General features: G+C 35.6%; 1 protein-coding gene and 1 long non-coding RNA gene across 2 annotated transcripts in view; both read left to right on the forward strand.

Moving 5' to 3' along the window:
* Positions 1–27128, forward strand: part of LOC147836053 (uncharacterized) — a 191178-nt gene that overhangs the window by 29840 nt on the left and 134210 nt on the right. The gene's annotated exons all lie outside the window — the stretch shown is intronic.
* Positions 1351–27128, forward strand: part of tox3 (TOX high mobility group box family member 3) — a 263708-nt gene continuing 237930 nt past the window's right edge. The window contains exon 1 of the mRNA XM_087261547.2: positions 1351–1527. The gene's annotated coding sequence lies outside the window, so the exon portion shown is untranslated. The remainder of the gene's footprint in view (positions 1528–27128) is intronic.

Consider the following 27128-nt stretch of genomic DNA (forward strand, 5'->3'; position numbering starts at 1 on the left):
ATTTTACGAGGTGGGTCGTTAGCCCTAATGGTCAACCCCCAGCCTGGAGGATGAGGACATACACACATACACCATGGACAATTTAGCTTACACAATTCACAAATAGCACATGTCTTTGGACTGTGGGGGATGCCAGAGCACACGGAGGGAACCCACACGAACATGGGGAGAACATGCAAACTCCACACAGAATTCCCACTAACTCATTCGGGGCTCAAACTAGCAACCTTCTTGCTGTGAGGCGACAGTGCTACCCACTCTTCTACTGTGCTGCCCCAAAGCAATCCTATCTTTTTATTTTTAATTGTTTCAATACATCAAAATGATCAGTCAATTAGTCAAAACATACAGACATCTGTATTGTAGCTGTAATGAACACCAAGTGTTGATGGTTCATTAAGACTATCATGATGATTTGCAGAGACAAATGTATTGCACATGTAAATGCTCATACCTTTTACCTCTGAACAGCCACTCGCTGATCTGCCACAGTCATTTTACACACACCACGCAATTCACAGATTTTCATTTAGTTAAAAATCCCTAAAAACTAGCTTTCATCTTTCATAAACAGACTGTTACAAAAACAGCAAACTATTACACAGTGTCAGCAGCTTGTCTGCAAATTTGCCAATGCTGATCCTAGCTTCAGTGTCATTTCTGAGTTTGCTGACAAATGAAACACTTCTAAATGGCTTGGTGCTGTGTAGCTGTTTTACGCAATGCGATGTTGAATATGTAAAAACTTGATGACCAAATGAGTGTTACTATTTTCTTTCTTTCTTTCTTTCTTTCTTTCTTTCTTTCTTTCTTTCTTTCTTTCTTTCTTTCTTTCTTTCTTTCTTTCTTTCTTTCTTTCTTTCTTTCTTTCTTTCGTTCTTCCTTCCTTGCTTTCTTTCTGTAATCGGGGATGTGACACTGACAACAGGTGAGGATCCACATGCAGGTTTGCTAGCGAGGTCAGGCCAGCAATGGTCAACACAGGGGCAAACAGATGTATAACTTACAGGCAATCCAGAATCGTAGTCAATAGGCAATAGGTAGATGGTCAGAGGCAGGCAGCAGAGATGGATAGTAAGGAAGTAAAAATACTTCGTTACTGTACTTAAGTAGTTTTTTTCTGTTATCAGTACTTTACTCCACTACCTATTTTTCTGACAACTTTTTATTCCTTACATTTTTCACACAAATATCTGTACTTTCTACTCCTTACATTTTTAAACCACGCTCGTTACTTTCGTTTTCACGTGTTTGGTGGCGGGATCTATTTTATTTCTTGTCATTGCGCAATAATATGAGCGCACTTTTGATGCAGTCAGTCTTTTTTTCCTCATTGCGCGCCTGTTTGCTGCACTGAGCGGCCTTTTCCAGGCTGTCGCGCACCGTACGTGGACTAGTTTATGAAGATTGCTATGAGAAAGGCAAGGATGACTACACAGATGTGACAGAGGAAGTCGGCGAATTTAACATGCCTGATGCTGCCCTCTTTCACGCTAATAAGACACCTTTTACTCGTTCGGATCACAGGTAAACAAGTGAGACACACATTCCAGTTCAAAAGCATGCCGTTTAAATGCTTAAGCCTTGCACACTTCCGATCATGCTGCACGCAATTTCTCTGGTTTTTAATTTTATTACCGCGAAATATAGTGCTTTTTTGTAAAGATTTGTACATTTAGTACTAAAACAATCAGATACTTTATAAAATGTATGCATTGGGGTTTATTTCCTTTATTTCTGATAAGTTCATATTTCCTAATACAGTATTTATGCTGTTTTTCAGTTTTTATTGATTTTTCTACTGACTACATACCTGCAGGCCTATACTGTTGTCTTCAATTAATGATTTTAAACAAATATTTTACAACAACAAAAGTAACTATACTTGGTAATTTATTAATAAAAATATAGTGCAAAATCTTCTGAATTTATTACTTGAAAAAAGATCATGCACAAGTTTGTAGATTGTAGTCATGCATGTATGAGTTGCTTTAGCATAGAAAAATGTATTACAGTTTTTCTGTCACATTGCCACATTTCTCAGATCAGAATTGAAACCTACAAAAGCCAGTCTCCTGCTCAGAATCCTTGGTTCATCTCTAAAAACAAAGTTTCTGTGTCAATGAACATGTCAGTGGCATCAGAATGACATGACTCAAATTACTTAATAGTCATGTTGTCAAAACAGTGCACTAGGGAGGGCTATGCTGATGTAAACTATGACAATTTATTATTATTTTTTTTTTGGCTGTTTGTTCTGTAATTAGTTACCAGATCATAACATTGTGATACAGAAAGGAAAAAAAAAACAGCACTGCACAGCACAAAGAACAAACAAAATAAAAATGTGAACATAGGACAACATCCTTTCAGACCTTCATTTAAAAAAGCTGTAGACAGATTTAGAAAAGAAAGTCTAAAGGAAATGTAAAAAAAGTCATTGTGACAATATATTACGACAACCTGTTCAGCCATTTTTCATGTAAAGACTTAATCCATGAACACATGATTAAATGTTGTGGGGAGTGAGACTATTCATGAAATGTCTACATGGTATCGGCGACTGATAATGTAGGAAACAGCAGAGAATTGCACATTATTATGGATGTGCAAAAGCATTTGCGACTTGTTCATAATAAGAAACTGCTTTTTTACTGTGCACAAGTGACACGATGATCTGAAGATTGAACAGGGAGTTTTGAGAATTTAAATTTTTATGTGAGAAATGGACTAAAGTTACTAAGGAAAAACTGTAACAAAATAAATGTTTATTCAGTAAATAAAATAACCTCAATAACTAGAAAAAAACACACACTGAATGAACGGGTTATGTATGAGAGCTACTCTTTAAAGAGAATAAAGCACCTTTATCCTATTGCAAAAAAAAGTTTGCAGTCATATATATATATATATATATATATATATATATATATATATATATATATATATATATATATATATATATATATATATACATACATATACACACACACAAAATCTGACAAGGCCTACAGAATTATAGTGTATATGAATAGCAGCTGTTGTTTTTGTTGTTTTTGATTTTTTTATGTGTGTATATATGTATGTTTGTATTTGTGTGTGTGTGTGTGTGTGTGTATGTGTGTATATGTATGTATGTGTGTGTGTGTGTGTGTGTGTGTGTGTGTTATGAAATTATTTTAATTTGTTATTTTAATTCATCGTCCAACTGTGTTTCTAGAAAGACTTTTGTTTTTTAAATCTTGAATCTTCTCTGGGCAAATTACACTTGCAGCAGTCATCTTTTATAAATTCTTCTTCAGTGAAGGGTTTTCTCTGCTGTGCAATTAGCTGGGCTACATTATAACTAGCCAGCGAAGAATTTTCTTGCACTTTATTAGCAGGAAAAAAAATTGCTGTTGTTGAGCTGATAAACCAACTGCTATTTGTTTTACTTTTGGATCTCGTTTGGCACCAGTGTAAGAGCTGAAGGCCTGATGTTTTATTTTATAATGTCTTTTAATATTATATTCCTTCATTATTGCAACTGATTCCTGGCAAATATAACAGACACATATTCCACTGACCTCTGTGAAGAAATATTCTTTGCCCCATCGTGACTGAAATTTCCTGCACTCACTGTTGATTTTCCTTTTTCTTGCTTGTGCCATGGCTCGCCAAAACGTGATTATGAATTATGTTTCTTTTAGTTTGTTCGGTTCGTTTTACTTCTTAACAGGAACTGCTGCCTAATTAAAGGCATGAAATAGCGACACCCGGTGGTTATTTATTGATCTACGTTCATTTTTGTATGGCGGGCCAGATTCTATTGATATTCATAAAAAGCCTCGCAGGCCGCCACAAAACTGATTGCAGGCCACAGATGGTATTTTGGACACCCCTGATCTACAGTAACAGCCACAAAACTACATGATGAACGCTGAGAGTTTGCGTCAGGATGATGATACATAAACCAAGTTTTTGAGCGATGTTGTGAGGCTATATTACAGGGTGAGATGCTGCTTGGCTACTTTTTACATAAAAATTGGAAATTTATCAGAGGTTGCCACAGCAAAATGAACCTCCAATTGTTTCAGCATATATTTTACACAGAGGATATCCTTTCAGCTGCAACCCAGTACTGGGAAACACCCATACAAACTCACATTCTCACACACACTTATACACTATGGCCAATTTAGTTACCTATTATGGACCTATACCGCATATCTTTGGACTGTAGTTGAAACGAGTACTTTTTACTTTTGTACATTTTTGAGGCAGTTCTTCTTTACTTTTACTTATGTACAAAAGTGTAGTCAGTATTTCTACTTTTACCATAGTCGTTTTAAACATGAGTTTCTGTACTTCTACTTAAGTAAAGGATTTGTGTACTTTTGCCATCTCTGGCAGGCAGCAAACAGGATTAAACAAATAAACAAGGCAAGGATCAAAAACACGGTAAAGCAAGACAAAGGAAACACCTTGTTGTGTCACTAGAATAGATAACAAGACTCAGCAACAGAGTTTGTGTTTGAGCAGTACTTCTAGTCCGTGAATCAGTCTGAGAGCAGCTTCAGTTGTGATAGTGTAATCAGTTAGGATCTGGAACGTGTGTGTGTGTGTGTGTGTGAGCAGAGTGCATGTATGGAGTTGTAGTCCATAAAATGGTGGATTTGTAGTTCGTTACCGCTTGTGTTTTCCATGTCGTTTTAGATCGCTGATGATCGTGACACTATCATTCAGAGACAATTACAATGGAGGTTGTGCATTATTATCTACAGTTCCATTGTTGTGAGAGAAAACTGTGTGTTGCAGTATATTTGTACAGTATGTACAGTACAGTATATGTGTAGTAGATTCATCAGTTTTGGTACATTGAAGCCATGTCATGTCTCTTTGTCTCTGTTGCGTAATCCTCTGAGTTCATATAATAGTATCAAATCACTTAGCCCCTTTTCATCTTTCTCAGTTGAAATTTTAGTACAGTAGTTACATGAGTCATGGAAACAGCACGCATTTCCGAGAACAAGTCATTTTGTAATTATATGGTGAATTATGCTGTTGTCAGGGATACATTGTTGCACCTCACCAACACAAAAACAGATGGATCTCTGATTGTTTTATTGAGCCATAAACCCTGCTGGTGTTTTAATTATTATGCCATCTGAGCTAATACATTCAAACTATTTCTGCTAGATATTTTTTGTAGGTGTGCATTCATAGCATTTCTATTCAGAGGGATAGCTAACTCACCCAAACACTAAAGATAACCTTGTGATTTCTGTGATGGGGACAGAATCCAGATAAGCATGATGGTGCATTTGTGGGAGGCGTGCGAGGCCGCAGACCGAGTGCCTTAGTGCCGCCACCAGTGCCGATATACAGCCATATCGCACTGCTACAAGTGTGATATTGCGTTTATACAACAGTTTGATGGCATAATTGTGTAAATAAAAACAAAATCAAACATGGAGAGTCTCAAAAACCCTTTTGTATGAGGAACTACTTTCTTCCGCCTTTGATTCAAAGGTGTGCTGTGGTTTCCCCCACTGTCCAAAGACATGCGGTACAGGTGAATTGGATGAACTAAATTGGCCATAGTGTATGAGTAAGTGTGTGTGTGATTGTGTGTATGGGTGTTTCCTAGTACTGGGTTGCGGCTGGAAGGGCCTCTAATGTGTAAAAAATATGCTGGATAAGTTGGCGGTTCATTCCGCTGTGGTGATCGCTGATGAATGAAGGGACTAAGCTGAAGGAAAACGACTGAATGAATTAATATAATATATAGCTGCATACCATGACATATTGTTGAATTTGGCAAATTTTGAGTGAAGTACATATATAGAGCTGTACACATGCGTTAACTTTTTTAATATGTTGATCAAGTTTCAACATTTTTTTTTAAAGTTGTGCAAAGTTGATGCACAATTTACCTTAATATTTTTAGTTTTATTGATGACTAGAAAAGTTCATTTGATTCAACTCAAAATATAAAAGCAAGATTTTTTTTACAATGTATGCACCAGTCATTTGGTTTACTGCTTCTGAATTATAGCAATAAATCAATAAGATTGCACTTATCAGTCATATTTTTCTCTTGTGTGGTTATACGTTATCGTTCAGCGAGTTAACAAATAAGTGTTGCAGTTGCACATTAAGGGGCCTATCTCAGCAAAAATGATTTTCCATTCCAAAAACACCTTTTATGTTGACAAGAAAAAAAAGAAGCACGCCGATTTCCTCTGCTTGTGAACAAAACCTCAAATATACGCTGGTCAAGCGTGGATCTTCTGGTGCGCTCTTAAATAAACTTTGCTTAAATTCGATTTAGTGCATTTATGTCTCCAACATTTATTAGATTTACTAGGAATTTTTCTGAATTTCTCCAATAGACTTAGAGCGTCATTAATGCATCCTGAAGTAAAGTGAAACGGCTATAACTCCAGCAAGATAAAGTCAATGGATGCAGAACCACAGACCTAATCCATAAATAAAATATATTTATGGAAACTGTGTTCATCTTAACTGAAGGCTACGTTGTGTTTAATGGCTTCAGCATCACGCAACTGTCAGTCAGTCAGTCAGCACGTCACTTCAAAGGGTTTAACAAATAGCGCACATCACTACTACAGTTATAGAAAAGTTTGCGTTGTTATAATTCACTTACCTTTTAATACGTTTTGGTGCAATTATAACCCACTATTAAAACAACAACAATACCTAAATGTTTTGAATGAGAAGCTGTAATGTACCTGTGGAGGGATGCATTTTGATGTGGCGCCTCGCCATGGAAGAATGAATGTAGCGGAAACCATGCTTTTTAAAAGTTCTCTGTGGTTGTCTTGACAACACACAAACTGCTGCTCTTTAAATTTTTTAATCGTTTAACTGATAGCATTAATCGATAACAAACGCACCCTTTCGGTTAACGGTTAATCGATTACTTTGAGCATCCCTATTTGTAATTCCTACAGCGTTCACCTGATTTTAATACACTCAAATGAAAGCTGACAGTCTGCAGTTAAAGCACATCTTGTTCGTTTAATTTCAAATACATTACAATTGGTGTATGGAGCCAAAACTGTTAGAATTGTGTCGATGTCCCAATATTTATGGACCTAATTGTAATGTCTGTGCATATATAACATTTTCAGACTACATTCTTGCTTGTCAGTGCATGTTTTTTTGTGTGCTCTTAAGTATAAAAGTGAAGTTAATTTTGCATTGGAGAGGAATGTGATTAATGTGTGTTGGTGAGTGGGCGAGCGTGCATCAGCAACACAGACCTCGCTGCTCTACTGGAGAGAGCACTCCACACCATCATTAGTGCCTTTTCATATTTACATTTTTAATGTAGAGGAACAACATCAGTGTTCCCGTCTCAAATAAATCAAGTGCTTGTCCTGCAGGCCAGTTAGTCACAAGCAATTACGCTGAATGATGCAAAAGCCAGAACACTGTGGGGTTAAATTGCTTGTGGAGAGGCTTTTGACATGTGACTGTCTCCCTCATCTCTTTGAGAATAGGTGCATTTCAGTGGGAGAGAGAACCATTAGAGTCCAATCATAAATAACTCTCTCTGTCCTCTGTTTGAGACGAGAGAGGAAGAGAGCAGAGGCCAAACTACCTGTGATTGAATTTGAGGGCATTATAGTTTGGACTCGAGTCAGATTTCCATTATGACGAACAGCCCCGGTGTATCATATAGCCATGCAATAACACACCCACCTGTTAAATATCAGATTACGGCGAAACAAATGGCATCAGTTAGCACAAGGCATTTAAGATCCTTTCAGTGGTGAGCTGAAACATTGCCCAAAATTACTCATACTGTACCATTGTTACCTTACAATAGGATTACATGCTTTAAAACCCTGTACCGCTCTGATGGCTCCACTGAGGTGAAGTCAGATGGGAAATGGGAGATCCAAAAGGAGAATGATGGTAAAAAGACCACACTTTGTGGTATTAACCAGAAAACCAAGAGTAAAGGTATAGCTGCCATTCAACTGCACACAACAAGCGACAGATCGGAAGTAATTTATTTCCAATGAAGAGTAGTCCGGGAGCTGCATGGATTTCCAGAAAATTCAGATCTGATTTGAGCTGTGGATCTATTAAAATATTTGAACTCCTGCGACTAGACTGTACAGTATGCGATCATCCGAATATGTGATGTATTCCACTGTTGTCCAAACAAGTCCATGTGTGCGAGATGAGAAATAGGAGTATTTAATAGAGTCAATCTAGGGCCATATATAATTGCAAAATAAAATAGTAAATAAAAATAAAATAAAAATAGTAGATAAAAAGTTTGGCAAACAAAAAATAAGGTATTGAGCAAAAAATAAATAAATAAATAAATAAATGCAAAAATCGCAAAGCAAAAATTTTTCTTTTGAGAAATAAAAATTTATTTTGATAACAAAAATAAAGAACTAAAAAAGGAAAATTGAGTTTTGTGAAATAACAATGAAATTTGCTAACAAAAAAGAACTGTAAATAAAAATCAAGCAGAGCAAAAAATAAATAAATAAATAAAATATTTGCATTAAAAAAAACAAACTATATGTACTTGCAAAACATTTTTCTAGCATTTTTTTTATATTTATATATGACCCTAGATTTATATATGATCACCAGATTTATTTATAGTATACAGACCAACTTTATATTTAAATTAAAAGTTTTTGTTTTTTAAAGACTGTAATGATAATTTTCTTCAGAAATCACTCAAAGTATTTCTACTGTATAATAATGAATAAATTGATCAATAAATAAAATAATAAAATGAAATAATAAAATGTTCTATGATAATACAAATAATAAAAAATGTCTGTTTGTCTTACATTTTTTCCTTTTTTATTGTATTTCTTAAGAATCGTATGTTATTAATGGAAAAGAAGAATCATGACATATGGATTTACCATCACAATACAATCCCTATTTGAACAGAAATAACTGGTTCTTTTGTCTTCTCTATATAAGGTCTGTCTCATTCTGCTTCATTTTCTCTGCAGTCAAAGCTTGCTTTACATCTTTATCTGTCCATTGATTAGCTCTCCAGTTTCTGCTATGTGTTGAATCATGGGGTGAATTGTAACACCATTAGTTTAACCAATTAGAAATGAGCTAGTGGGGTGAAATCACTATCATATATGGCCATCACCCTCCTGAGGTGACAGGAGAAACTGTAGATGAAAAGTTAATGCAAGACTTATGTGTTATAAAAGATCCAGAAATATGATCTGAGCAGATGGTGAGATTTATAACACACTTTGGGAACTGTGCAATTGACTAACGTGTTTCTTATATATTTCTCAATTTCAAATAAAATGATTTTAGATTTGGCATAATACTTCAACAACCATCAAATATTTACATGCCTCAGTAAATCAATGCATAGCAATATTAATATTCATGTTTTGCTAAATGTAAATTGGCAGATGCTTTCTAGAAAATGGTGGAGCCTTTCAATGCTATTTTGACAGAAAATACAAAACATGACATGTCATAAATGATCAGTAACAGATTATAGCCTTACATCTCTTTAAACGACTAGACTTGGAGTGACCAAACTCTGTCCTCTGGGACACAACTGTGCTAGCTAATCAAGCTCATACTAGGCTTTCTAGAAACATCCATGTTGGTGTGCTGAGGCAAGTTAGAGCGGCAGTATACTCTGCAGGACGCCGGCCTTCCAGAATCAAGTTTGGTCACCCCTGTTCTAGACGGACATTTCTGAATGAATAGTGGATGTATTTATGTGGTGGCGTAAAGTTGATTCAGGTCATCGACTAGCCTGGTAATGCTCTGCTGGGCTTTGCAAATAAACAGAGAATTAGCATATTCATTTTGTTCACAGAAAAAGTCAGACACAGTGCACAGTAAATGTGCTTCGATAAATTATATGGATACATTTTTGGAATGAATTAATGACTTATCTCTGGCCATTGTGTGTCTCTGTCAGAGACAACAGTACATTATCAAAATAAGAAGTGACATACTGTACTTGTTCTGGGTATAAAGTTAGGGGCATCAAGTACTGGTATTGACCCATCCTTCAGAAACAGCATTACACATTTATAGCACATAAACATGCAAAAAAAATAATAATAAACTTTTCATGTTACTTTAACATATTTAACTTTTAAATATACAACACATTTACTTAAAGAGCCCATATTATACATGAAATAGGGTCATATCTTGGTTGTAAGGGTCTCCAACAACAGTCTAATATGCATGCAAGGTCAAAAAACACTTTCATGGTCTTATAATCTGCATTTATTTTTACCTAATTATTCCAGCGACTCCATGAATCGTCCAGTGATTCATTTGTTCCCAAACCCCTCCTTAGCGCGAAGCTAATCTGCGCTGATTGGACCAATGACAGTCTGTTGCGATTGGTCGACTGCCTTCAGTCAGAGAGTGAAATGCCCAACAGCTAATCAGAAATATAAAAGTAATCACAGTTCATACACGCTCGATAATGTAGGCGTGGATTTTAGCTGCCAGTGGGTCAATGTAAATACAGTCGATGGAAAATACAGACGACTAACTATTTTATTGAGCAAAAACTCCAAAAACTGTCGAGGAGATCTCCTAGCTTGTCTCACTCTGCTCTTTTCACAGACACACTCACAAACACACATATTGCCCTCGTCCTTGCGCGCGCGCACACACACACAAAAACACACACCTCCGGACGACAACACGCGCGCGCACACACACACAAACACACACATACCTCCGGACGACAGCGCGCGCACACGCACGCACACACTACCCTCGTCCACGGAGCTCCGTAAGCAAAGCAGCACGCGTCGCGTTTTTAACGTGGCTTTGCACCCGATATGAGAATTAAGCGAGTTAACCTGATACAGTACACTCGGTTACAAGTAACAAATCACAACTAAATACATTTGCAAGCTAGAGTAAACGAGGCAACAACTTTAATCACACGTACTTACACTTGAGAAATGGAGGAAGAAAAATCCATCCTGACGTCCATCAGTAAGTTACTCTTTACTGATCCTTCCTTTAACAAACGCCGATGAAGTATTCTTTGTAGCATGTAGTTTGCAGAAGTTTCCAGTAGTTTCCAACTGCTTGGCTATAATGCTGAAGTTTCATCTTTGGGTAGAGACTCGATAATATCCATCTTCAGTGTGACTTCAATCGACCGGCATGTTTGTGTGTGTGTGTTTGTGGGTGTGTGTGTGTGTCTGGGTTTCTATGTCAGAGGGCGGGGCCTCAGGTTTGAAATCTCCCGGGTTTGCGTGTGCACGTGAATAACTTGGTTTCGTTCGTACGTCATGGCGAAACACCTAATGACTCGGTATCAAGGTGACTCGTTTGAAGCACTATTGGTCGACTCTTTTTTTTTTTTTTTTTTTTAGATGAATCAACCGTTTTAAACACTGTACTCTTACAGATTTAAGCCTTAGTTGGATACTTCACTTCACTTAGAGTTGTGTTACACACTACATGGAGGGGAATTTTCAAAAACCCATAATATGGGCTCTTTAACAAAAAAAAATAAAAATAAAAACACTTTATTTTTGTGCATAAAGTACACTACAGCATAAGTTTTTTTTCCCCTTCAGCAGTTGTATTATGATGGGTCTGCTTTACCATAATGATGAAACCCGAATCCTTCAGCTTTTCAACATGCAGACACCATGTTTAAGGGTTAAAGTAGATGTACTTTGCTGATAAGCAGTGAAAATATAGGCTGGCATGAAACTGGAATAAATAACAACTCATTTCAAGCAATTCCTAATCTGTACTTTCTTTTGATAGACAACTCGACCATTGATTTTACATTTACAAACAGCAGCAATACACGCTGCACAAAAGTCAATATGCGAACAAATAAAACAGTGGCACTTTCAAATCAGGATAAAATTGTCCCAAATATTTTAATGTAACTGCATGTTTACACAGATCAGGTATTGGTGTAGATAAAACACAGTTAATGAGAACATGTTGCTCTGAGAGTGCTTTAATTTTATAATGTGTAGCTCATCTGATTTCCCTCAGGATCTGAGAACTGACAGCTGAGAACATCTGCCTCATTTTAGACACACACACACACACACACACACACACACACACACACACACACACACACACACACACACACACACACACACACACACACACACACACACACAGTTAAATGTAACACTGCAGCATAGATGAAGTGTGTGTGTGTGTGTGAGGAGAGAGTGAACAAGCTCCATTCAGATATCTTGCTCATTCTGTGGAGTGTTGACCCTGAGGCCTTGACAGTTCAAAAACCCATTAAATGTGTAGCAGTTGCCAGAGCTAAAATGAGAAGCCAGAGGCTATTCTGGATAAGGGGAAGTGAGAAAGAAAACACAGTTAGGAATATGTCATAATACAACACTAGAGGTGATGCTGCATCAGCTGCCGTTTAATACATCACATATGCACATGAATCAAATGAAAGCACTGTATTAATCACCAACACCAACAATAGCATGTTGTGTCCTAAAAGCCGTGAAAAAAAAAAGCTTTTTTGTTGGCTTGTTTTGATGAAATGTGATTGCGTCGTTTGCCCGTTGGCCATGAGCACAGTGGAAACATTAAAGAGAAATCTATTCGCCACTCATTATTCACAGTAATACATATTTCCCCCATCTGTAGCACAATTGCATTTGCAGTGTTTATTATCTTTTTGATTGTGTTCATTGATAGCTCTATCTCGGCAGCTTCATTTGTTATCTGTGTTTTGTTTGGAGCTATGAGCGCTCTGCTCGCGAGCGAAGCACAAGTCATTTGGAGCATCCTGTCAGTTCTGCTGTGCTTTAAATGAGATGGAGAGACTGCGTGAGTTAGTAGTAATGGAAGTGGGAGGCAATAGACTGTGAAATAAAAACCAATGCATTTCAATACCAGGCTCATTGTGACCTTTTCCGCAAAATCACCAAACAAACTCTCGCTGGAGAACTATTCAGGTGGAATCACCCACTTACAGCTACTTTATTTCGCAGGCAGTTTGTAGAGTGTGTTCTGTTCTGTTGTTCTGCTTAGTTTGATGGTTCTGTTTTGTTCTGTTTGGTTGTTAGGTTCTGTTGCTGTGTTTTCCAAAATTGTCGTTAAATTATAGACTGGTGTCAATTGTTTGTGCTGGGTTCTTGGTCTTATCGTGCTTTTTAGGGGGTACTCACACTATGCTCTCCGAACCATGCCAAGGCCCGTTTCCCGGATCGTTTGAGAAGTGTGAGTGCTCTGAATCTGGCTCATGCACGGTTCAGTTTGCTGGCTCTGGCCCGGTTGGAAGAGGTGTGCCTGAGTGCGGTTCACTTGGGCTTTGGTGCGATACGCTTGTGTGTGAGTGCAAAACATGCCTGAGCCCGAAACTGAAAGTGAGACGTGACCTTTAAGGGACTGTTTTATATGGATTTATTAATCATTCTTACTGTTCAATGAACACGAACTGTCATAGATTATTAAAGACGCAAAAAAACCCTCACTGCATGTCAGTTGCACCTTTAGCAAACTTCCTAATTCCTGCAGCACGAGGACTTTATGATTGTTTATTAACGTCAAAAGTGGCTGATCTGTTCGGCGAAATATTTGACTGTGTGTCACTGCATCTCAAACGTCTTAAAACAATATAACAATATAAAGAAATGTCCACTTTGCTAAGCGAGAGCGCTTCTTAAACTGAACAACGCCATCATCGATGACGTAAGTGTGCTCAGGTCCAAATGCATGTGAGTGTGGGCCATCGGGTGAGATGCGAGGGGGGACAATCGTGCTTTGGCCTGGTTCATGGCAACTGTACATAGTGAGTACACCCTTACTTCAGTAAAGCTTCACGAGTCACAGCACAGATTTTTTTTATTGTTATTTGACTGTCCACCTGGTATCACAGTGTTGATCAAATGCTTATTTTAAGCTTTGTCTTGCAGGTAAACATCTGTTCAGTAGTTTGAGGTTGGTATGCTATGTTAATGTGTTTCAGGTCTTTTAGAGCTGTGAAAAAAACATGTTGAGAAATCAATGCTGAATGAATTTTGAGATTTTCAAGTCTCATCGCTACTGAATTCTTGCATAAATCAATTCAGAGCTTAGTCTTTAGCATCAGATGGCGCTCTAGGCTAGTTTTTATCTGTACACTCAAATGCACATGAGGAAGAGTGCTTGCATTTACTCATGTCATGTAATGCGGGTACACACTTAATACTTTTTTATATTTCATACTTAAAAATTTTTAACATGTTACAGACTACAAATACCAAAAAAAAAAATCATAGATTTGACCATTTAGCTTCTATAGTGTGTGGTGTGCCGTGATGTGACCAAGGGCTCTATTTTAACAGTCTAGGCGCAAAGTCTAAAGCGCATGGTAAGCTTTACTGGTGTGTCTGAATTCACTTTTGCTATTTTAAGGATAGAAAAACAAGGTTAGTGGGGGTTGTGCTTAGGGGGTGCTTAGGGGGTTGTGTTAGTGGGGGTTGTGCTTGTTCTCTTTATGAGTTATGGCTGTGTTTTGATCATAACTTGCATTTAACCAATCAGAGTTTCATAACATATTCCCTTTAGGAGTCAGTTGTGTCGTCCCATGGTGCATTTGCTATTTACATGGCAGACATTGTAAGCGGAAAAACTGAATGCTACACTAGCGAGAAAACAGTTAAACAAACCATCTGCAGCGCGAGGATAAAGAACCAGCCTTCTCCATTAGGCCACTTTACTTACTCTTTACTTTTCTTTTACTCTTTACTTTTTTCCAAAACGTGAAAGCTGGACACATCTCAACTTGTTTTTATTAACACAAATATAATATGCCTATAATAAATAATACTATCAATAATAACATTATACAAATGCAAATTGTCATGAATAAACTGAAAAAGCCCCTGACATGAAGTAAGCATGGAGGTAGTGGTTTTTATACAAAACATGGAAAATAATGTTTATTTTTTAAAACTTTTTATTCCTTTATTTTTTTTCATATGTAAAGATATTTGTCATTGTTGAAATCGACAACTTTTGTAACTTTAATTAACTTTAATTGATTCAAGTAACAATTCATGCATTTTGATCATCTTGAATCAATGCAGAATTATATTCTTAAATGAGCCCTTACACTAAGGCAGTATTTTTTTGTTACAATGTATTAAAATAATTCAATATAATTATAATTTTAAATAACTTATTTTTTCTGTTTGAATGTATTTTAAAATTTAAAACTATGGAATACGAGAGAATGTGTTTAGTACGAAAACTTTTCATTTTCCTTTCCTAGCTATGAATTTAATAATAAATTGTAATTTGGAGCACTGGAACAGATTTAAACTTATTTTTTTGATGTTGTTTGTTTATGTGGATTCATTTGAACAACTAGCCTCAAGCCAAAACGTAATTATTGTTGATCTTATTTTAAAATTTTAATTAGACAAATTTGCCTTTTTTATAACTATGACTTTTAAAAGTTATGACCTGTCCAGATGGAAATAAATTAGAGAGCTAACTTTTAAGACTAATCTAAGCTGGCCAGAGATCAGTGTTAAGATCAGATCCATGTTTCCATAATAGAAGTTAGTGCTAGCTTAGTCTGTCTGTGAACTGAAAAGACAAACCAGCAGCTCTTCCTAATCTGCCCCATGCGAGTCCTAACGGGTCAGTAATTAATAGATTAGCTTGTGCATTTAGACACATTGTAGCTGGTTTGCTCTATGGGCACTCTAGGGAACCCTTAAGGGGTCTAAAATAAAGTTGAACTCTTTTAATGACCAATTCACTTAATTCCTGACAGTTGTTCATATACCAAGGGTAACTAAAACAGGAACAGTATCATTTTAAAAATTGCTCTAAATGTAGAAGAGTCCAGATCAAACACTGTTATGAATATAACAAAGAGGAACAATATTGTTCAGAATCACTTCCCAAGCCTTTTTTTCAGCTCATGAGCAATAAAAACATTTACAGCTAATCAAAATATGCTTTAAAGAGCTTGACAGACAACAAAACTGGAGTGCAAGCTTATAATAATAACAAGAAAATCATCAGCCACGGTTGAGAATGCTAATGTAATTGTCATTATAGTTGTGTCTATAGTTATTCTTCTTTGTGTGAGCAGGCTTTTTAAAATTAGCATTACCATATACCATAATTTAATCACCCCACATATAGACATAAGGGTGAATGCAAGAAAAGGTCTTACTTTATATTAGGGGGCCTTAACTACTATTTTCTTGCATTCAAAAATGAATACAATATACTAACTGGGTTTATAATGTACTGCAGAACATTTTAAACATTAAATGCTCTTGAGGTGGGATACGGGTAGGGTTAGGGACAGGTTTGGTGTAAAGTATAACCAACAGTATAGTTACAGATGTAATTACATGGAGGTTCTTAACATAAGCACAATGTAAAAACATTTATTCACACAATACGTACATTATAGCAAATTATTATTTTCAGTGTAAGCATATATTAGTTAAAGCCAAAGACCCATTTTTCTTCAGAAACATTTTGGTTTGGAGTTTGCCTTGCTAGTGGCATGGGTTTAAAGGTTGCAGTCAACAAATAATCTGAGAAGAAATTTATGAAATTGTACATTAAACCAATCGGAGTCTCATCTGCCATTCCTTTTAAGAGTCAGTTGTGTTCCACCATGGCGCGTGTGCTATTTACATGGCAGACTTTGTAAGTGGAAAAACTGACTGCTTCACTAGCGAGAAAGCAGTTAACAAACCATCTGCAGCGAAAAAAATAAGAACGAGCCTCCTCCATTCGGCCTCTTTACTTTCCCTTTATTTTTACTGTTTACTTTACTCCTTTACTTTCGTGGATAGAGAAACAGTGTTGTTCGCACTCCACTGAAGACATCCATTAGCCTACATATTTGTTTAGTTTGTGAAGCACAAAGATTTGTTTCAACACTATTTTTTAAATCAGTTTTAATTTACAGCAAACTAAGAAATGATCAATAATAACAAAGTGTGGTAAAAAAAACTGAGCTATATTCAAACACAGGTCCTATGCCCCATATGGTCCAAAACCAGAGAGGTGGACAAATCTAAACTTGTTTTTATTAAAACAAATATAAATACGCATATAATAAATAATACTACTAATAATAACATTATACAAAAGCAAACTGTCATGAATAAACAGAAACAAGCCCCCCGAGATGAAGAAGGCATGGAGGCACTGGTTTTCTATATTTATGTAGAACATAATATTTTTTGTAACATTTTAATCCTTTAATTTTTTTCATATGTAAAGATATTTGTGCATTGCTGTTTATCCTAGTTTATTAAGCAATGTGTAAGCATTTGGACACATAGGCGCACAACTAACGCGCTCTGCGCTGGACTTTAGAACTGGTTTTAGTTGGTTAATGGTGCAGTCCATTTCAGTTTCTCATAATAGCATCTCACCACCAATGCACCTTAACAACACCCCCTTTTTTGACCGGAACATCCATGAGTTCACAAAGTGGCACAAATGGATTTGCTATTTAAACAACAAAGTGCAAAATGTGAAAATTATGGTTGCGCTGGTCTAAAAATAGCAACAAATCACGCCAAACTCGTCTTGTGCCTTATTGTTCCAGGTGTATGATCGGGCCCATAAACTGATATACACTTATTATAAAGAACAAAATCAGGTTCAGGTCTAAATTGCAAATCTGAGGCTGCTCTCTTCTGCACACTGTATTTAGGATGTGGGTATCTAGTGTGCAGTATTGTGTAATTGAGTATTATGCACATTGTTTGTTTTAACTTGAAAGCAAAGGGGATTGACTTTTGAATATCTTTTTCAGGTTGAAAGGTTTTTTTTAAAACACCCATGGCATTTTTTTTTTACATTAAGGGGTACAACACTGCACTGCTTTCTTAAAAGAATATCTTCTTTTGTGTTCAATAGAGGGAAAAAAACCCTAAAAGTTTGAAACAAGTAAATGGTAGGGAAATTAAAATGTTTGCATGAACTAATCTTTTTAGTTTAATGTTTTTTTTTTTAATAGTGTAATAAATACAAAATCAATGTTTTGAAACTAAACAGTACAATGTGTACAAAAAAGAATTAAAAAGAATTCTAAAGATTCAAACTATGTTAAATCTCATTAAATCAAATCGAATAATGTTACTGTTGAGTGTTCAACATCATGTACAGCTGTCATCTGTTATCATTTGTGATTCTGTGTCTCTGGGGCGCCAGCGATCTTTCGGCGAGCCCTGATGTCAGATGTAGTTTTGAGGACTGGACAAACGCTGGGCAGACATTCACTCTCTGTTTGCGATCGTCTGATATGGTGGTCCTGTCCAGAGCATTTTGATCACGGTGACCTGATTAGTGCCCTTGACCAGAAGGACACTTGTCATCAAGACTCTGGTAGATCGAGTGGGTCTGTATTTGTGTACAGAAGTCAGTCTGTGGCCCCTCAGGCTCCGAGACAACATTACCCCCGTCTCCTCAGATAAACTCACAGAGCATGAACCATGTGTTGCCGCTCAGGAGAAACAAGGACAGCGGCGCATGAGTGTAATGCAAACAGATATAACTGAATACATAACTGTGCAACATTAAGAAGAAACACACCTGTTATGTCTGTTGTAGTACTCAATTCTTCAACTCATAAGCAAGGTTTCTAAATTTCTATCATATCCAAAATAAAAGTTTGTCTTGTCATAATATATGTGTTTTATATGTATATGGATTATATATGTTCTCCTCGTGTTCATTTTTTTAATATCATGTATACAAAATAAAGGTTTGTCTATATAATGCATATGATATACAAAGACATACATAAAAACGAAAAAATATATACCAAACTTTTTGTTTATCGATATTTACATTTATATATCATTTGTATCCTCTTTTATACATCATACATTTAAAGCTCTTTCTGATTCTGATTCCATTTAAAATACATAAAAAATAAACATATATATTTTGTCAAAATATTAGTGCTGGGGAATTATTCTGTGCGATTAATTACAGCCAAAATAAAAGTTTGTTTTGACAAAATATATGTGTGTGTTCTGTGTATATTTATTGTGCATATACTGTATAATTACACACATGCATTCATATATAAAATATATACATTTAAATATCTGTGTAACTATTTCTTTGGTATAGTTTTGTTTTTATGTATGCATGTGTATCACGTACATAAGACATGAGCAATATCACACGAGTAGCAGTACGATATGGCTTAATATTTGCACTGGTGGGAGGCATGCGTTGGCATGAGGCCGCAGTCCGAGTGACTTAGTGTCCCACCAGTGACAATATGTAGCCATATTGCACTGCTACGAGTGTGATATTCCATTTACACAACAGTTCAACGACATAGTTGTGTATATTAAAAATAAAGTCAAACAAAAATCCTCAAAATCCTTTTGTATGAGGAACTACTTTCTTCCGCCACTCATTTATGTCTGTACCTGACGTCAGAACAGCAGACACAACTGCTAATTCACAATTGTCACTTTAGAGCTAGTATTTGAAGGATTCTCTAGCATCATCAGTGATGGCAGCTGATTTTGCTGACATTAAGATAATAAGGTTGAACGGCATGAAATGCCATCAGTCTACAGAGATATAATCTCCCAGTATTTCTGTTGCAATCGGGAGATCACAATAATTAACCCTGAAAAAGCCAAAGCAGTGCAATCACTGCCAGATTACTGTTGTGTACTGTTGTGTGTAATAAGGAAAAATGCTAAACACATGCGGGCATTTCTAGTCTGCAGTAATGTAAAAAGGAGACACGTTAGAAACAGATGGCCAACCGAAAAGTAACTTAGGGTTATACAAAGAGTGGCCAACACAAAATACATTCCTGATATGCGAGTTCATCTCACACTTAATACACTATAATTACTATGATATAAATGCAGAGAGAGATCGACTATGATCGAGTAATGATTTGATCAGCTGTAGTTAGAAATGACGATTTTGCTCTTCTAAGGGCTTATTATGCAGTCTCTGTCTCTGTCTTCAGGATTGTTCTTGACTCATGATAGATAATTTAATGATTAAATTCTACAGTAGTTATCACTAAAGTAATTGCCAAGTTTTCTGCAAAAATAGAAAAGTTGTAATTAATTTTTAATACAACTTCTGATATCCAGATGAATTTAAACTCTACAAAAAAAGTACATTAAAATAAAAATTAAGTAGTACAAATACTACAGCAGTAAAGTGATTACTTTGAGGTAGCTTTTTATGACCAAGGGCCAAGTGTTTTTATAGTCCTGTTCTCATTAGTGGAAGTAAATCAGTTCCATTTTTAAATTTGTAAACCTATATTTGTATCTTGTATAAAACAGTAGCCAGTATATATTAAGTAATCGAGCTATGAAGGTAATTGTAAACTATTTTTACTATTGTCCACGTTTCCCTTACTTATATTTGTGTTCCATCATTCAGTCTCCATCCCTCATGACTGCATAGCAACAAGCTGGACTGAATCCAGCATATGTGTGTGTGTGCTTGCTTGTGTGTTTGTGATGAAGTCAGAATGTCTGAGGTCTGTAATGAGAGATAATGTGTTTATATTTGTGTAATGTTGTACTGATTGCAGTCTCGCTAGACCCTGGCTAAATGAGAGCATCTCTTCTGTGCAGCTCACTGGTTCAAAATAATTACACAGTGAATTATTACATTACGACTCACTTTGTTACGACTGAAATTATTCCCATCCAGATACGCAAGGCAATTTGATGGACTTGTAATGACCCATGATGGCTTTTTGTTATGTTTAATTTTGTAATTCTGATCATTATTAGCTCAGCATTTGACTTCTTCTGCCTGCTCCTTGTTTGTTTGTGAGATATGTATGTTTGTTTATTTAGTAGTTAATTTTTTATTAAAAGTCTCAATGTATTTGAAGGCACTATAGGCGAAAACATATATTTTTCATACACCTCGGTTTTCAGATTTTGGGATTTTTGACTTTTAATAGTGTATACTTTTAGGCATGGGCTAGTATGATTCTGAATGTTTCCCCTTTGAACACAATATAATTTATTGAAAGAAACACTTAAAATATTTTGGAGCAGTAAACAAGACAGGCTAAATAATAAATAAATTATTGATCATTCTGCTGTCTTCATTAGTTTCAAAAACACTGATTTTCATTACAATTTAAAACTATATATAAAAAAAAACTGTCAAAAAAAATCTTACATGTTCTGTAGGAATGGTATAACAGAAAACTTTGGCGGTTTTAAAACCTTGACTTCTCCAGATTGCTGTAGACCTTGAAAACAGTTATCATCCCATGCTTAATACAGTTTTAATTCACATTTCAGTGTTTATTTTATAGTATTTAGAAATGTTTGTCTGTAAATTTCAATTACAATACATTTGTAAAAAATGTCAAAAAATGGGAGGTGTTAATATGTTATTAAATATTTATTATATATTACATTATTAATATATAATTAAACTGATTACATATGTCTTGTTAAAAATATTATAATATTCATAATAAATTCTAAATATAATAATAATTATCTATTTTTGGCGTGTTTTCTGAGATTCTCAAAACCTGCTCTGCAAAACCTTAGGCTGTATATGTCAGAGGACAAAACAAACAAACCTTAAACAAGTATTTTGAACCTGGGGTCCGTTCTTTGTACCTTGCTTAAATGATCTAAGATGATTTGGCAGATCCTGAATCTTTTAATCTTGATAACTAATTTCTCGCTAATTTGGTTCTTCGAACAAGTTCGTGAATCAGGTTAAAATGTCTGGATAAACTGATCTGACATTGCTGCGCGTGTTGTGAAGGACTGATCTATCGATCCTCGAAATCATGATCAGCAATGCAGCGATTGGCTGACGGCACAGCAGCGTAATTACATCATCTGATAAGATTTATATATAACTTTATTTATTTTATTAATAACTATAACTTTATATAGGTTTAAAAAGTTTAGTATTTTCACAAGTCTATGTAACTACTACTGTAAGAAAATATCAGAATACGGTGCATACTTTCTGTATTATCTTTGCTTGAACTAAGCCGATCTAATCCTGTTTATATGAATTAAACCTGCTTCCAACCAGGTTTGAGCTAGCAGAACTGTTGCTATGACAACAACTCTCAGATCAGTTTTAGAAGAACAAAGTGATCCTGGATCATGTCAAATTGTCAATAACCAAATCCAGCTAACTGAGTAATTAACGTACGAAGAACGGACCCCTGGCCTCGTTTCAGAGTTTTGCAAGAAATGTATTTCAGTTAGCACATATTTTATCAAACAATGTCTTTTTTCATATTTAAACTGTGACCGTAAAGTGATATAGTGATAAAGTAATAAGTGTCCTGTCTGAAAAGGGTCATACAATGCATTGATACATTGTTTAAATTGTTTTCTGATATCTAAATACAAGGAATATGTAAGGTAAGTGCAAAACAAATCTTCAGAAACAGTTTTACAAGTCTACTTAGAAGCCTAGATATTGGCCCCATAATGAAAGCTCTGATTTGAACTTATTTGGATGAAAGAGCTCTGCTCTCATGCTGCTATTATTTATTTCTCTGATACACACGCAGCATGGTGTACTGTATTCTGAAACACACCCATGCAAAGTAATCATATTTTAGTTGTCAAAAGAAATTGAACAAACTAAGTATGCATTGTCAAATGACAATGGTTTCAACTGAGAAGGAAAGAGGTTCACTTTAACAGTGAATGGACTCTCTGTCTGTAATTACTCTTGAGTTATGTTTTGTAAATATAATATAAGCTAAACTATAATTATATAGTTTAACATGTATGAAAACACAGGCAGAAATTAATTTCGACCTCTGCCTAAGCAGATGAGTTTTATAAAGTGTATTGCTGTTCTTTCACTTAAGAAAAGTAAAGTCACAGTAAGAGCTGAGTGATATGTGATGATGGATAAATTGCATTGATGATGCAGTAAATACTAATTCAGTAGTTTACATGCATCTGTTGCCTCATTACAAACTAACAAATTACTAACATTTAAACAGACCTTATACTTTTTAGGTTGGCACTGAATAATTGCATAATCCTTCTTTTTCTGAATTTTGCTTTATGACAAGCTGTAGACCAATGCATGACTGTATACTTCCTATTGTATTATTTTGATGGCCCTTATTACACATTTGTTGACTATAATTTTCTCTGCAACTACATGCAAACTGATTAATTTTATAGTATCAGCAGACTGTCTGCTTAAAATCTGCTGACAGTGCTCCACCAACAAACATTCTTCTCACTATAGGAAACTTTGCACGAACATGTCAACTTACACTAACCCTAACCGCAGCCTTACAGTCTATTAATACTCAGAGAATTAGTTGCCATGTAGTTGCAAGGTAACTTAAAATCAACAAAATGCCTTAAAGAGAACATCAAAATAATTCTGTACTTTGACACTTAATCAAATGCATTTTGGGGCCTCCACATTAATGCTCCCATGTGAAATGTCATGGTCAGTGTTTTTTTCTCTCCAATTGGCCTGTATTTCACTGGGATTATACACTCATGGGATGTACTTTATGAGGAAACAGCAGCGTTTGAGGCTCACAATATGTCATTTCCATGTACTGAACTCTTAACTATTATATACATATTTTCATTCTATGGCCTTTTTAGAACCTGATTCAATGATTTGTTCATTTATAATGTGATTTTATTTTCTCTGTTTCTATTAGAGTCATGCTTGATTTATATCCTATTGTTTTTCAGTATTGTGTATATAGAGTTGTTTTGCGAACAGGCTGTACTGAAGATGAGCTATTAGGTAAGACGAGAGCATGATAGCAACATATAATGAGAGGTTTGCGAAAGAGAAAATTGTCTGGAACATTGTGTTCTATTTCAAGCATCTCATTTGTGTGTACAATGTTCAAAATGTACAATGGCTTTCAATTGAAGCCCCTTATGCTAACCAAGGCTAGTGCATTTTAAAATGCATTCATAAATCATTGTTCTGATGAAGCTGTATTTCCTGTGACTCTTACTCTGTGTCAGGTGATCCGGTTTGGTGCTAAATAGGAATTTCTTAATATTATCAGGATTGTAAACATTCTTTTTATATCAGTTTTGCAGATGCTGTGATATTTTCAGAAGAAAATGATTTATTTCAGTGTAAATATTTTATAACATAAAGATACAGTCACATTTGATCAATTTAATGTGTTCTTCCATTTAAAATGTTTTTATTAATCAGAGATTTTAGAACGATTGTATGTTTCCATAGTGTATATATAACTTTAAAGGGGTGCTTCACTACAATATTATATTTTAAACATTAGTACATGTGTAATGTCCAACATAAACAACATCTCTGAATGCAATACACTCAAAGATTAATGCAAAGGGAGACATCAGCTTTTACAGAGTTAGCTTAGCAAATCCTACAGCGAACAAAGTTTGGGGATTACAAAAAAATACATCCAGGTTAGTGAGATCACAAACCATTCAGGTTTCGTGCAATTACCATAAGCATACACCTTGCGCATTGAAGGGACGTGGCCAGAGGCTTTGTAATGTTGTAGCAGAGAAAGCTAAAATGTTGTCCAAACACTGCTTTTCCACAGAGCTTCTGTTTCTGTATTTAGGCTTCCAAGGGACATGACACAAAAAGAGATGGGCTTACAATTTAATTTTAATTATGTTCCAGAGGATTAGAAAAATATATAGCTAGCCTTTGACAAGGGAGAACTTCACGAATCTCTCTTATTTCAGTGCTGAATTCGGCTAAAAACTCATCAAAGCTGGAGCAGCTCCAACCATAATAGATGAAGCTGTGGATTGTAAGCCACAACCTTTAAGTGTTTTTATTTGTTAAATTTGATCTATTACATGTAGGGTTGTAACAATATACCGGTATGACGGTTTACCACGATTTGAACGTGCACGATTATCATACCATGAACAATTGCATATCAACGGTTTTAACCCTTAAAGACCGAGACAGCCGCCCGCGGCTAAAAATAAGTATTGCTCTTAAATGTTTAATAACTTTTGATCCGCTGATCCGATTCATACAATTAAAAGATTGGCATAAAGAAGAGAATCTCAGCGTTTCAGTGATGTATCACATAACATTCGCGGACTTTCAAAGGCTCCGGAATAAGTGCGGTTACGTCATCAACATTTGACAACGCTGATTTGACAAAGAAACGCTCGTCACTGTGTCTCCGGACAAATCAGACATGATACATTGATGCATTGTCCCTCCTCCATGCCCAGATTGGTTCAAACTCGCTATATCACAACCAATAAGCATAGGTTTCGCTTTTGTTTGTGGACCAAGCTTTTTGAACAACACGGAATGAGAGAAAGGCATACATTTATGCGCGGCTAAATAAAACGCAAAAAAAAAAGTTTTGCATGAAATAATTCTCATACTAAGTACTTTTGCATGCACAACAGCACAGAAACATGACAAAACAGTGACACAGCAAAGACGAACTGCTGCTCTTGCTGTTTTCAAAAGACGCAAATGAAGATGCAGCTGTTTGTCTGCATTGCATACAACCACATCCAAATCCATGCTGGCACATAGAACCTAAGGATGTTCCATATTGAATCTAGTTTCGTTATGTAACTATTTATAGTATAGTAAATATTTATATCTATTTTTTACTGAGGATTTGCACCATGTTTATTTGGACTTTATTTGGACTTTGACACATTATTTATTATTTTCTTATTTTTATTTGCTCATTGTAAGTGGTGTTGTTTATAGTAACTAAAAATATATTATTTGGAAAAAGTCAAATTTGCTTCACTGTTCTATTATTTTGTAACATTTGTAACATACCGTATACCGCGAAACCGTCAAACTGTGGTATTGTTTTAGACGATTATCATACCGTGAAATATTCATACCGTTACAACCCTAATTACATGCATAGTGTCTAGCGTTAGCGATATGTTGTAGTAAGGACATAAACAAGGATGTAAACAATGGAAATGCTGTTTGGCATCGTTAAAAACGTAGCTACAAATTCATATTCATCAGTCAAACCGCTGTAAACAACCACAATCGTTAGCAGCGCTGCAGTGTCTCTATGCGGATGCTTTCAGTGCATTCTACATCTCAAATGACGAACTCGCAAATGATATGTGAACGTTTCATATAACTCACATGCTTAAAACCCGAATATATGTGAAAGACGTGTCAGATCTTTTTTAGAGAGAAAGCATGAGGTTCAGCTGTGTTCTTTTAATTTTCTGTCTGATATAGGCACAAACTGATATGGCTAACAACTAAACTGAATCAATGAATGAATCAATCAATCAGCTTTTATTTTTACAGCACTTTACAACAACCACTGTTTACCTAAGGGATTTAGACAAGTAAAAGCAAATTATACAACACAACAGAAAATAAGACGCTGCAAAACAACACGAAAAAATCAATGAAATCCAACAAACATTAAAACATAACAAAGTGTCAGTGCTGTGCTTTAAAAGTCAATTCAAACAAATGGGTCTTAAGCTTATTTATTTATTAGTTTATTTATTTATTAACAGTATTTACACAGCAAAGGGCACAGCGTTTGCGATTAAAGGTGTGAATCTTTTCCTGGTGACGAGGAGCCAATCCGGGAATTGCAGTACATTATGTTAGCTGATCAATCAGAGCCTCTTGAGGGCGGGCCCTTTAGAGGAACAAGGAAATATGACCGTCGTTTTCATGTTAGCTGAGTAGCTGTATATAATCAAAGTAAGATATGTGAACACATAACTTGATTTTCTACAAGTGAAGCATGAGCACACAATGCTTTGTATCTTATAAACACAACCAAGCCATGACAATACACTCTGGACCACCCTTTTAAAGAGTATCCATCATTAAATGTGCATGCTTTGAAAAACCTGTAAATAATTAAACATTTAATATTGTTTTAACATAAGAAAGCTTTATTACAGTTGAGCCAATAGCATCCATCACTCAGATTAAAATGACCAAAATAACATTGACATCTTGCTAAAATGATTGTGCCATCTGAACATATTTCACATTCATGTGGCAAGAAAATTGTGAACCGTACACATAAATCATGCTGTCAAACCCATGTATTAAGTATTACAGCAAACATAATCAGTTGCTTGTGTGCAAACTTTGCCATATATTCAAATAAC

The sequence above is a fragment of the Danio rerio genome, chromosome 7 (assembly GCF_052040795.2).
Source record: "Danio rerio strain M-AB ecotype USA chromosome 7, GRCz13ab, whole genome shotgun sequence".
In the NCBI taxonomy this organism is placed as follows: domain Eukaryota; kingdom Metazoa; phylum Chordata; class Actinopteri; order Cypriniformes; family Danionidae; genus Danio; species Danio rerio.